The sequence below is a fragment of the Apodemus sylvaticus genome, chromosome 20 (assembly GCF_947179515.1).
Source record: "Apodemus sylvaticus chromosome 20, mApoSyl1.1, whole genome shotgun sequence".
Taxonomy (NCBI): Eukaryota; Metazoa; Chordata; class Mammalia; order Rodentia; family Muridae; genus Apodemus; species Apodemus sylvaticus.
Window position 1 is genome coordinate 53,874,931 of NC_067491.1, and position 9,623 is coordinate 53,884,553.

Here is a 9,623-nt window from a genome sequence, read left to right on the forward strand (position 1 = left end):
AAATGCAAAGGATTTCTGTGCAAGGCAAGAGGAATCAGTAGGAAGGGGAGAGAGACAAGAAGGTGTTATATGGGGAAAGGGAGACAAAAATCTCACATTATCTTTTTCATGAGAAATATAGACACACACACATGCCACATATGTAAAATTATATATCCCATCTGAAAACAGAAGGGAGGCTTTTCACGGGAAAGAGAGAGCATGGAGGGGTGGAAAGGAGGCATGAGAGAGGGCTATGATAGGCAAATAGAAGCAACATATAATGAGATATAACAGCATGTGTGGATACATAATCGAGTCCATGATTCTGTATGTCAATAAAAACCTGTTTTAAAATTAATTTAGAATGTTCCTATTGGTTAGCACGCACCAATCATTCACAGGACACCCGCACGTCCCGCTGTGGAGAAATGACCTTGCTCAAGTAATTCTGAAATCTGTTTCCCAGTGGTAATGTTCCAGCAAGGCTCTTGTATGTGTCACTGAAACTCCCTCCCCTCATTCTTCCCCTGTTTCTGAATACACAAACATGTTTGTGACCCTTAGTTGTAAGAATAACCACAATTGCAGTTTCCCTTGTTTGTGCTAACACAGGATAATTATTCTTTTATCTCCACCTCACGCCTCATCGATAAGCTCTGAAGTCATCGCATCCTATCGAGCCATGAACCTCCCTGGAGGACCTGTCTCGGCATTTGCCTATTATCAGCCTCTGACCACCCATCCACCTTATCCAACAGGAACCAGGGCCTATTCAGAGGAAGGGAGTGTCCTGAAGGCACAGAGAGAGGTCTTGTCCTCATCGCTCAGTTTGGGTCTCCTGGGCGTATAAGGCCGCCTCCCCGGTTCTGGGTGCTAGTCATCACACCTAAGATAGGAAAGTGATGTTGACAGGAAATGATAGATTCAAGAAGTGTTTTAAGGTCAGGGGAGATGGCTCAGGGGTTAAATCATTTGCCACAGAAACCCAAAGAATAGAGCTCTGATCCCAAGAAATCCACATAAGTCAATGTTGAATTATTGGGACAGGCCAACCATAATTCCAGTCTTGGAAGGGATCCCCAGAACAAGCAGATCCCCAGAATAAGATTACCTATCTCCAGTAGCTCTTGGTCTGAGTGAGAGACTCTGCGTCAGCAAATAAGGTGGAAGAGGTAATGATTGGATTTTGTGCTTCCACATTCGTGTACACACACACACAAGGGGAGGGAGGTACCAGGGAGCCCAGTGCTCCATAAAACACAGGACTTCCCTAAGTGTTTTAGATATATTAACCCAGGTGACACTCCAGTAATGTGGGAATCAGAATCTTTTCTTTATAGACTAAGAAACTGAGTCACCAAGGGTTACATAACTGAAGACAGCAGTGTCAAAATCCAAGCCAGCACGCTGGGCTGTAAAGCCTCTGCTCTCCACCATTACATTTGTGTATCTTCTAGCTTCTACAGAATGAAGCTTCCTTCCTCCATGTACTTGTACACACACACACACACACACACACACACACAATTCTTTCTTTTCTTTGTGATTGGGGGATGGGTGTACATAGAAGCCAAAGGACACTGGGTTCCGGGTTCTATCACTCTCTGCCTTCTCTGGAGACATGGTCTACCACTGAAACTGAAGCTAGGCTCTAGCCTGCAAGCCCCAACAATCGCCCTGATTCCACTCCCCACAGCACTGAGGCTACATTCATGCATGCCCAGTTTTTCACTTGGGTGTTAGGGTTTTGAACTCAAGTCGTCATGATTGTGTAGCAAGATCTCCTACCCATTGAGCCATCTCTCCAATCCATGCCCCCAAATGCACATTTCCCCCCTTTTAAGTTCTTCTTTAATTTTATGTGAATGGGGTGTTTCGCCTGCATGTGTTTGTGCATATGTATATGCACTTCCTGCAGTGACCAGAAGAGGGTGGTGGACCCTCTGGAGTGGCAGGTGATTGTGAGCTACCACACGGATGCTGAGAATTGAACACAGGGCCTCTGGAAGAGCAGCGAGTATTTTTAATCACTGAGCACTCTAGCTCCATATACCCTTTATAACATATACCCTTTATAACAAACTAGAAACACAGAAATTGAAACAACATGAGTTTGGCCAAAAGGTGTAACAGAATGGAAATCATAGCCATAGCCATGAGGGAAAAGTGTACCTGGCCAAAGTCAGGAACAAAACTACCTTTGCCGCTGATGTATTCAGGTCTCCAGAGCAGAGGATCTTTGGCAGCTTGTGAGGTCTTCTAGAGCTTCCGGCTCTTTATTTTCCATTGACCTCACTCAAGGCTGTGGAGCAAGGGAAGTAAGAGGACTCGAGTGTTTGAGAGAGCTGCTTTCAACATCCACAACATCACCTTGATTCTCCTCAAACTTTCCACAGGTTCCCCAGACACACCCCAGGGAAGCCCAGTGGTTAGTAGGTTTCAAGTTCTGATGTTTAAAATTCTGAACGAGTATTAAAAAGCTTCCTCTGGTAAGTAAAGGCCAGGTAATAGGAAACCTACCCCTAAAAGTGCTTACCTCAAACGTTTAAGGTCCTGTGTTCAAATCTCCAGCACCCACTCAAAAAGCCAAGGGCTGTCATGAACCACCTATACCCCAAGTGCTGCAGAAAGCAGGAATGAAAGGGTCACTGTGGTTTTCTGGCTGCCAGCCTAGTTCCAAGTTCTGTGAGAGATCTTTGTCCTCAGCGAGTAAGGCGGAAAGTCTTGGAGGGACAAAGCACTCCAAGCCTCCTCACGTGGGTATATGCCACACACGAACTCACACACAAAGATATACCTTTGCTGCCTGAACTTTAAGTATTCTGTGTCCCTTAGTAAGTACATGTCTTATATGCATAAGTCAATTGGTCATTTCACATGACAATCACATATTGAGATGTCACACTGTACCACACTCGTATGTGTAATTACATGAGTCTGTTAAGAACACCATGCATTTCTGGGCAAGGTAAAATATGTGTTGTGTGTTCCTTGCTGTGATGAGATATCAACCTATCTCTACAGAAATTTTCAAATGAACTACAAGAAAACAAGCAATGGAAGATCAAGCTCTTCCACCTGGCCTAGCAGCGCAGGCCTGTGACCCCTTAATCGATGAAACAAGAGGATTGCACGTCTGGAAGCAGCCTGGGCAACTCAGCCAAGCTCTGTCTCAAAATAAGAAGATGTCTTGGGATACAGCCTGATAGTCAAATGCTTGCCTAACTTGTATGAGACCCTAGGTTCAGGTCCTAAGACTGAAAAAATAAATCAGTATTTTCATGGCTAAGGATGTGGCTTAGCGATAGGGCACTTACCTAGCATGTGCAAGGTCCTGGTTAACAAGTGAAAAAAGAAAAGTAAAAAACAGAGGGGGAAATAAAGAATGCAGATGTGAAATGAGGCACAGGCAAAGGAAGGGAAGGGAAGGGAAGGGAAGGGAAGAAGGGAAGGGAAGGGAAGGCAAGGGAAGGAAAGGGAAGGCAAGGGAAGGGAAGCTTTACCCAACAACAACAACTTCTAGTATTATTACTGCCATTAACCCTGTCAGCACTTTTATTGTAAATACATGTGGTAATAAATACCAGAAGGAATATTTAAAAATAAAATAAAATGTTCCATGTGAAGGCTTGAAAACTCACAGCCACACAGCAGCCCTTCCTGTTGGTTGTCAAGCTAGTGTCTTGCAAAACTTCTATCTGTTCAAGAAGGACGTGAGTGCCCAGGGCACTTGGGCGTCTTCCCAGACTATGGCTGACAAAATCTTGCTTAACTAGATGCTACCCTATCTTGCTAGTGTCATGTGTAGGGAGTTGTTTACGCTTTAAGGCAGCTTGGGATGACAGAAAGCTCCCCCCACCAAGTATTGGAGCAGCACTATCCCCTTTCCTCTTTTGTTGCTCATGATGGGGGTGGGGAAGAGTCAGGCCCTGCATCTGTTGAAACCATCCACTGGGGACACAGAGTATAGGCCCCAGCAGAGAAAATACTCATGGGCTGCAAAGACACAAAGATTGGTTCCAGCACACACAAATACCACAACGGTAGATGTTCGAGTCCCTTGTATACACCCAGACATGACCCTATCATTGTATTTATATACAATGTATAGGCATCTTTCAATGTGCTTTTTTTTTTCTTTTAAAAGACATGGTCTCAGGTAGCCCAGGCTGGCCTGAAACTCCATATGTAACTGAAATGACCTTGAATTTCTAATCCTCTGCCTCTACCTCCCGGTGCTGGGATGAAGTGTGAGCTTCCATCCTGAGTTTTATGCAGTGCTGAGGAAAAACTCAGGGCACCATGTATGTCAGACAAGCGATCTACCAGCCAGGCTACACCCCCGGCCCTTCTGAAGAGCTTTTAAATTGTATTTTATTTATGTGTATATGTGTCTGTGTGTGTGTGTGTGTGTGTGTGTGTGTGTGTGTGTGTGTGTGTACTAAACTCATCCTCTACCACCAAGCTGTAAGTTTATATGTCTATGTGTGTGTGCATGCTAAACTCATGCTCTACCACTGAGCTGTAAGTGTATATATATATACATATGTGTGTGTGCACATGCTAATTAGAATTGAACAAATGAAACAGAAGGAAAAGAGCCTAATAGAAGGCACAAGAAACAGAGACTCAATCATTTGCATGCCCAGAAATCCCATAAAAACACTAAACTAAAAGCCAAAATACACACACAAAGGACCTGGTGTAGACCTGTGCAGTTCCCTGTGCACGCTGCCTCAGTTTCTGTGAGCTTATATGAGCTCCAATCATGTTGGATTTAGAAGAAATTGTTTTCATCATGCCCTTCATCCCTCTGGCTCTTACACCCCTAGACCTCCTCTTATTTCTTACTTTGAAGCAGGGTCTCAGCTATCCAAACTGACATCTAACATGTCATCCTCCTGCCTTCATCTCTCAAGTAGCTGGAATTGATGACCTGTGCAGCCAGCTTAGATGCCAATTTTTCCCCATTTTTTCTCTTTTTAAAATAACTTTTCATTTTTATTTCTCATCATTATCATTTGTTTGTGTGTGTGTGTGTGTGTGTGTGTCTGTGTGTCTGTGTGTGTGTGTATGTACGTGTGCTCTTGTGTTTGGGAGCACATATTCCGTAAGGTGTGCATGTGGAAGTCAGAGGACAACTTTCAGGAGTCAGTGCTCTCCTCATACCATGTAAGCCCTGGGGACTTGAACCCGTGTCCTCAAGCTTGCCAGCAGGCACCTTTACCAGTTGAACCGCTTGCTTGGTCCACTCACATCCTTTCCAAATATTGTCAATCAGCAGCTAGTGGAACTCCCTGGTGCAGAACGCCGTGAATAGAGTGGGCTTGTGTATGCTGTAACATGATTACATCAGGCTAACAGCCACACCCATCGCTTTATCTGCTTATCACTCGACAATGCAACGCTTTATTATACATTGTCTATGACTTGTGCAACAAGTCAGTATGATGCCCTCCTCCTATTTCACGGTGGCTTCGAGATAAAGTCTCAGGATACTACTGTTGACTGTGATTGTGAATATCAATCACTTCCTGATATCAAGCCACAAATGATGAATTTCAAATACGACACAAGGTGGGATTTGATTCTACCAACCAGCATCACACAACGTGGGCGTGTGTCTGGCTTCTGCCACTAGGCGTATTTTCATGTATCAGAGCCTCAGTCCCACCCCACCCCCCAGCCCTCCCGTACTTTGAGGCAGGGTCTCACTATTTAGTCCTAAAGCTATCAGGATGCATAGGATCCTTCCCTCCACAAGGTTAGGAAGGGGTAAGGACGGTAGGGAAGGGACACTCTCCGACCTCTCAAGCTGCCTGGGAGTCACTCAGGAAGCTTCAGAGTTGCAGTTTTCACAATGTGACGACCTTTGAGTCATTCCCTCTCCACACTTTATCCACACTCCTGTTAATAACCCAAGTAATCCCATTGTTTCACCCAGTTCAGTTCTCTACCTGGGTGAGTAAGACTTTGAGGAACGGTGTCACCCACTAGCCTCTCACCACCCAGACTCGCTGATTAACACCACCATCCTCTGACACTCTGTTCCCTAGCCACATGAAAGCAAGCTGGGTCTCCAAGGCCACCTCATCTCTCCTTTGTTACACTCCACACTGGCATCCTCCACACGGGCTGCTTCCCTCACCATGCTCATCTGGAGAGCACGCCATTGCCCTGGGACGCTAAGCATGCGTCAATCCATGGAGCCCTTATACAAGACTTTCTCTCACTTGACAATCCTCTGATACCTTATTAGTGTAATAAATCAATGGAGGTGGTTGATGAGCTGTTATTCTAGTCCATGGTAATAAATCCTTCATTCTCACAGCTCCTGCCGCACAGGCCTGGGTCTCATTAGAGAACCCCCCTCCTGAGATCTCAGCACCAGTGAGCTAAGGAGAGGTTAGTTAGGACCCCTCCCTGTCACTCTTCCTTGCAAGACCCCACTAACACCTCAGCACACACAGCCACCTGCGTTTTCTTTTCTGAATGCTTGCATGTACTGTCTCCAAGGGAACTGCTCAGGCAATTCCCTCCCGGGGACAACCTGTTTAGACTCCCTGCCACCTGCCCTTCACACGATTCAGTCCTGACTTCAGGCCACCTCTGCCTAACCACACACTCAAGCATCAGTTTGGTAACTTGACATCAGCCAAAAGAGTATTTATACAAAAGAAACTTCCAAATGCTGCAAATGAACATCGTTATCATTTTACTTGTTTTTCTTGGGTTTGGTTTTGTTCATTGTGTGTGTTGTTCTAAATTCTCTCTCTCTCTCTCTCTCTCTCTCTCTCTCTCTCTCTCTCTCCCCCATATATATATATATATATATATATATATATATATATATATATATATATATATGGAGATAAAAGGCGTATCTGGGATCAAAGGTGTATGCTATCACTGTCTGGCAGGATAGGTTTTTTTCAGTAGAAATTTCTGGACCAAGTCCTAGGGAACTGTGACTGAAAATAACAGAATGAATGGGGGAAAAAACTGGGGAGAAAAACGCCTCAGCATGGTGGCACCCATCTGCGTGATAGAGAAGGAGGAATCATAGCGTGCCTCCAATGTGCAGACGGCCAGCTTCAAGGCCTTGCTGTGTGTGACCTCACAAGGCAGCCGGAGAAACCAGATAGAGGTCACCTCAGTTTTACACGTGGGAAGCTTGGCTCGGTAGGAATAGCCTGTGTTGATGATCTCTCTCTCTCTCTCTCTCTCTCTCTCTCTCTCTCTCTCTCTCTCTCTCTCTCTCTCATATTGTTTGAGATGGAAAAGTGACTGTGAGGAGGAATGAAGACAGACAGAATATCTCAAAGTGTTTACTGACCTGGGAACCAATAACTCTACCTCTAGGAACGTCACCTTCAGAAAAAAGTCTTAGGGGCAAGTGAGATGGCACAGCAGGTAAAGGCGCTCACTTGCTGTCAAGCCTGCCGGCCTAAGAGAGATTACTAGGACCCACATGATGAAAGAACTGACTCCCAGGAGCTGTGGCACATGCACACCCTCACATACACACGTAAAAATAAATAAATGTGTGCATGTTTTTTAATTTTGGATAAAAGCAGAGATCTTGTGTTTAAAGAGGCATGTGTGAGTGATGTGGCCCCCATGGCAGATTTGACTTGTCATGGAGAAAAACGAGAAATTCCTGAAACGTGCGTCAGCAGAGGAATGACTAAAGAAATTCCTGACACCCACTCAATGAAATAAATATTGTGCAGCTTACAGAGCCCGGAGGTTGCTCACATATTGAAATGACCGAGGAAGCAAGGGCAGGAAAGCAGTACTGCTGTGGACTTGGCAGGCTCTGCACCACTGGTGTGAGTGCAGAGCTCCTCTGAAGCAGTCACAGCTCCATCCGAGGCTCCCCACAAAGGAGCACTCAAAAGAAATGCACGTGTGCATTCACCAAAACTCCCTGGTGTTGTGCACAACTACCTGGTTCATAATCTGGAAAGTTGTACTCGAAATGACCCAAATACCCATCAGTGAGAAATCAGGTAAGAAAAGTGTTTTCTCTTCACAAGGTACAGTTACATAGACAGCATTCATCCCCAAGGAGAAGTATCACCACCAGAGGTTCAAACTTTAGTTTGAGAAGGAGAAAAATAAATCTTACTCTTTCTATGTCTTTACCTGTGTTCATGTACACAGAGGTATACACAATATGTACAGATAAAAATATGCGTACAGACATATACAGATGTAGACCACAGAAATAGGTAGGTGTGATAGATTTATATAGATGGACAGATTGTAAAATAGGGTGATAGATTTACTGCTAGGTCATAGATGGGTGTGTAGATAGATTGCTAGATGATAAATAATAGATTGATGATTGATAAATATTAGATGGATGATAGATGATAGGTAGATAGATAGATAGATAAATAGATAGATAGATAGATAATTGACTGAATTTTTATAGTGGGACAATGAGGGAAAAGGTCACAAATGGCCTGTTTTTGGAGTCCAGCTCCAGCAGTGTGTTCATCTGTAAAAAAGAGATGTTGGAGTTGGTGACTAATGTAAAGAAGCAAGCACACACAATCACACACACACACATACTCACACAGAGAGACACACAGAAATACAGACACACAGACAGACACACACACACACATACACACAGAGATTCACAATCACACACATAATCATATACAGACACACATACACAATAACACACAGACACACACACACACAGACATTTGGTGGATGAAACAATGCTCCAACAAAATCATTTTTTTCTCTCATAGCTTATATCCCCCAGGAAAAATTATCAAGCAGTATAAAAACTGCAATGTGATTACCTTCTATTTTAAGTGAATGCTTACAGTAAGTACGAATGAAAAACTTCATGTTCCCCAATACGCTTACATGATTAAATGTTTTACACATTACAGATGAAAAAACAAATTGTTTCCAGAGACCCACATACATTCATTTTTTGTTTTTTTTTATGATATATATTCTTTATTTACATTTCAAATTATTTCCCCTTTCCTGGTTCCCACCCCCCCCAGAAAGTTCCATAATCCCTCTCCCCTCCCCCTGTTCCCCAATCAACCCCCTCCTGCTTCCCTGTCCTGGTATTCCCCTACACTGCTGCATTGAGCCTTTCCATGACCAGGGGCCTCTTCTCCCTTTGATGTCCAACAAGGCCATCCTCTGCTGTCTATGCATCTGGAGCCATGGGTAACACCATGTGTACTATCTGGTCATACATTCATTTTTAAGTAATTTGTTATAGATTAACAAAGCGTAAGCAAGTGAGGGTTTTTTCTCAGCCTTACTGGCAGTCTGCAATTTTCAGATATAAAGAAAAGACAAACTATTTTATTATTCATGTCAAAAAGTAATCTTATTAAAAGAATCACAAGTCTAAACTTTCAAATAAAAAAGTCAGTCATTTCTACTTTAAATCCTCAGGGTACACAGCTACTCATTAACAATTAAATTAAATCATAGAATCAGGAAGCTGAGGGCATAAATGGGTGCAGGAAGTTTGCCATCCCTTGGTCACTAGTGCAGCTTCAACAAGAAAGGCGTTCCAGCTGGTAGTGGCCGCCACCGCTGGGCTTATTCCCTGACTTCTCAAGAAGTCCCTTGGTCAACTACCAAGAGTGTGC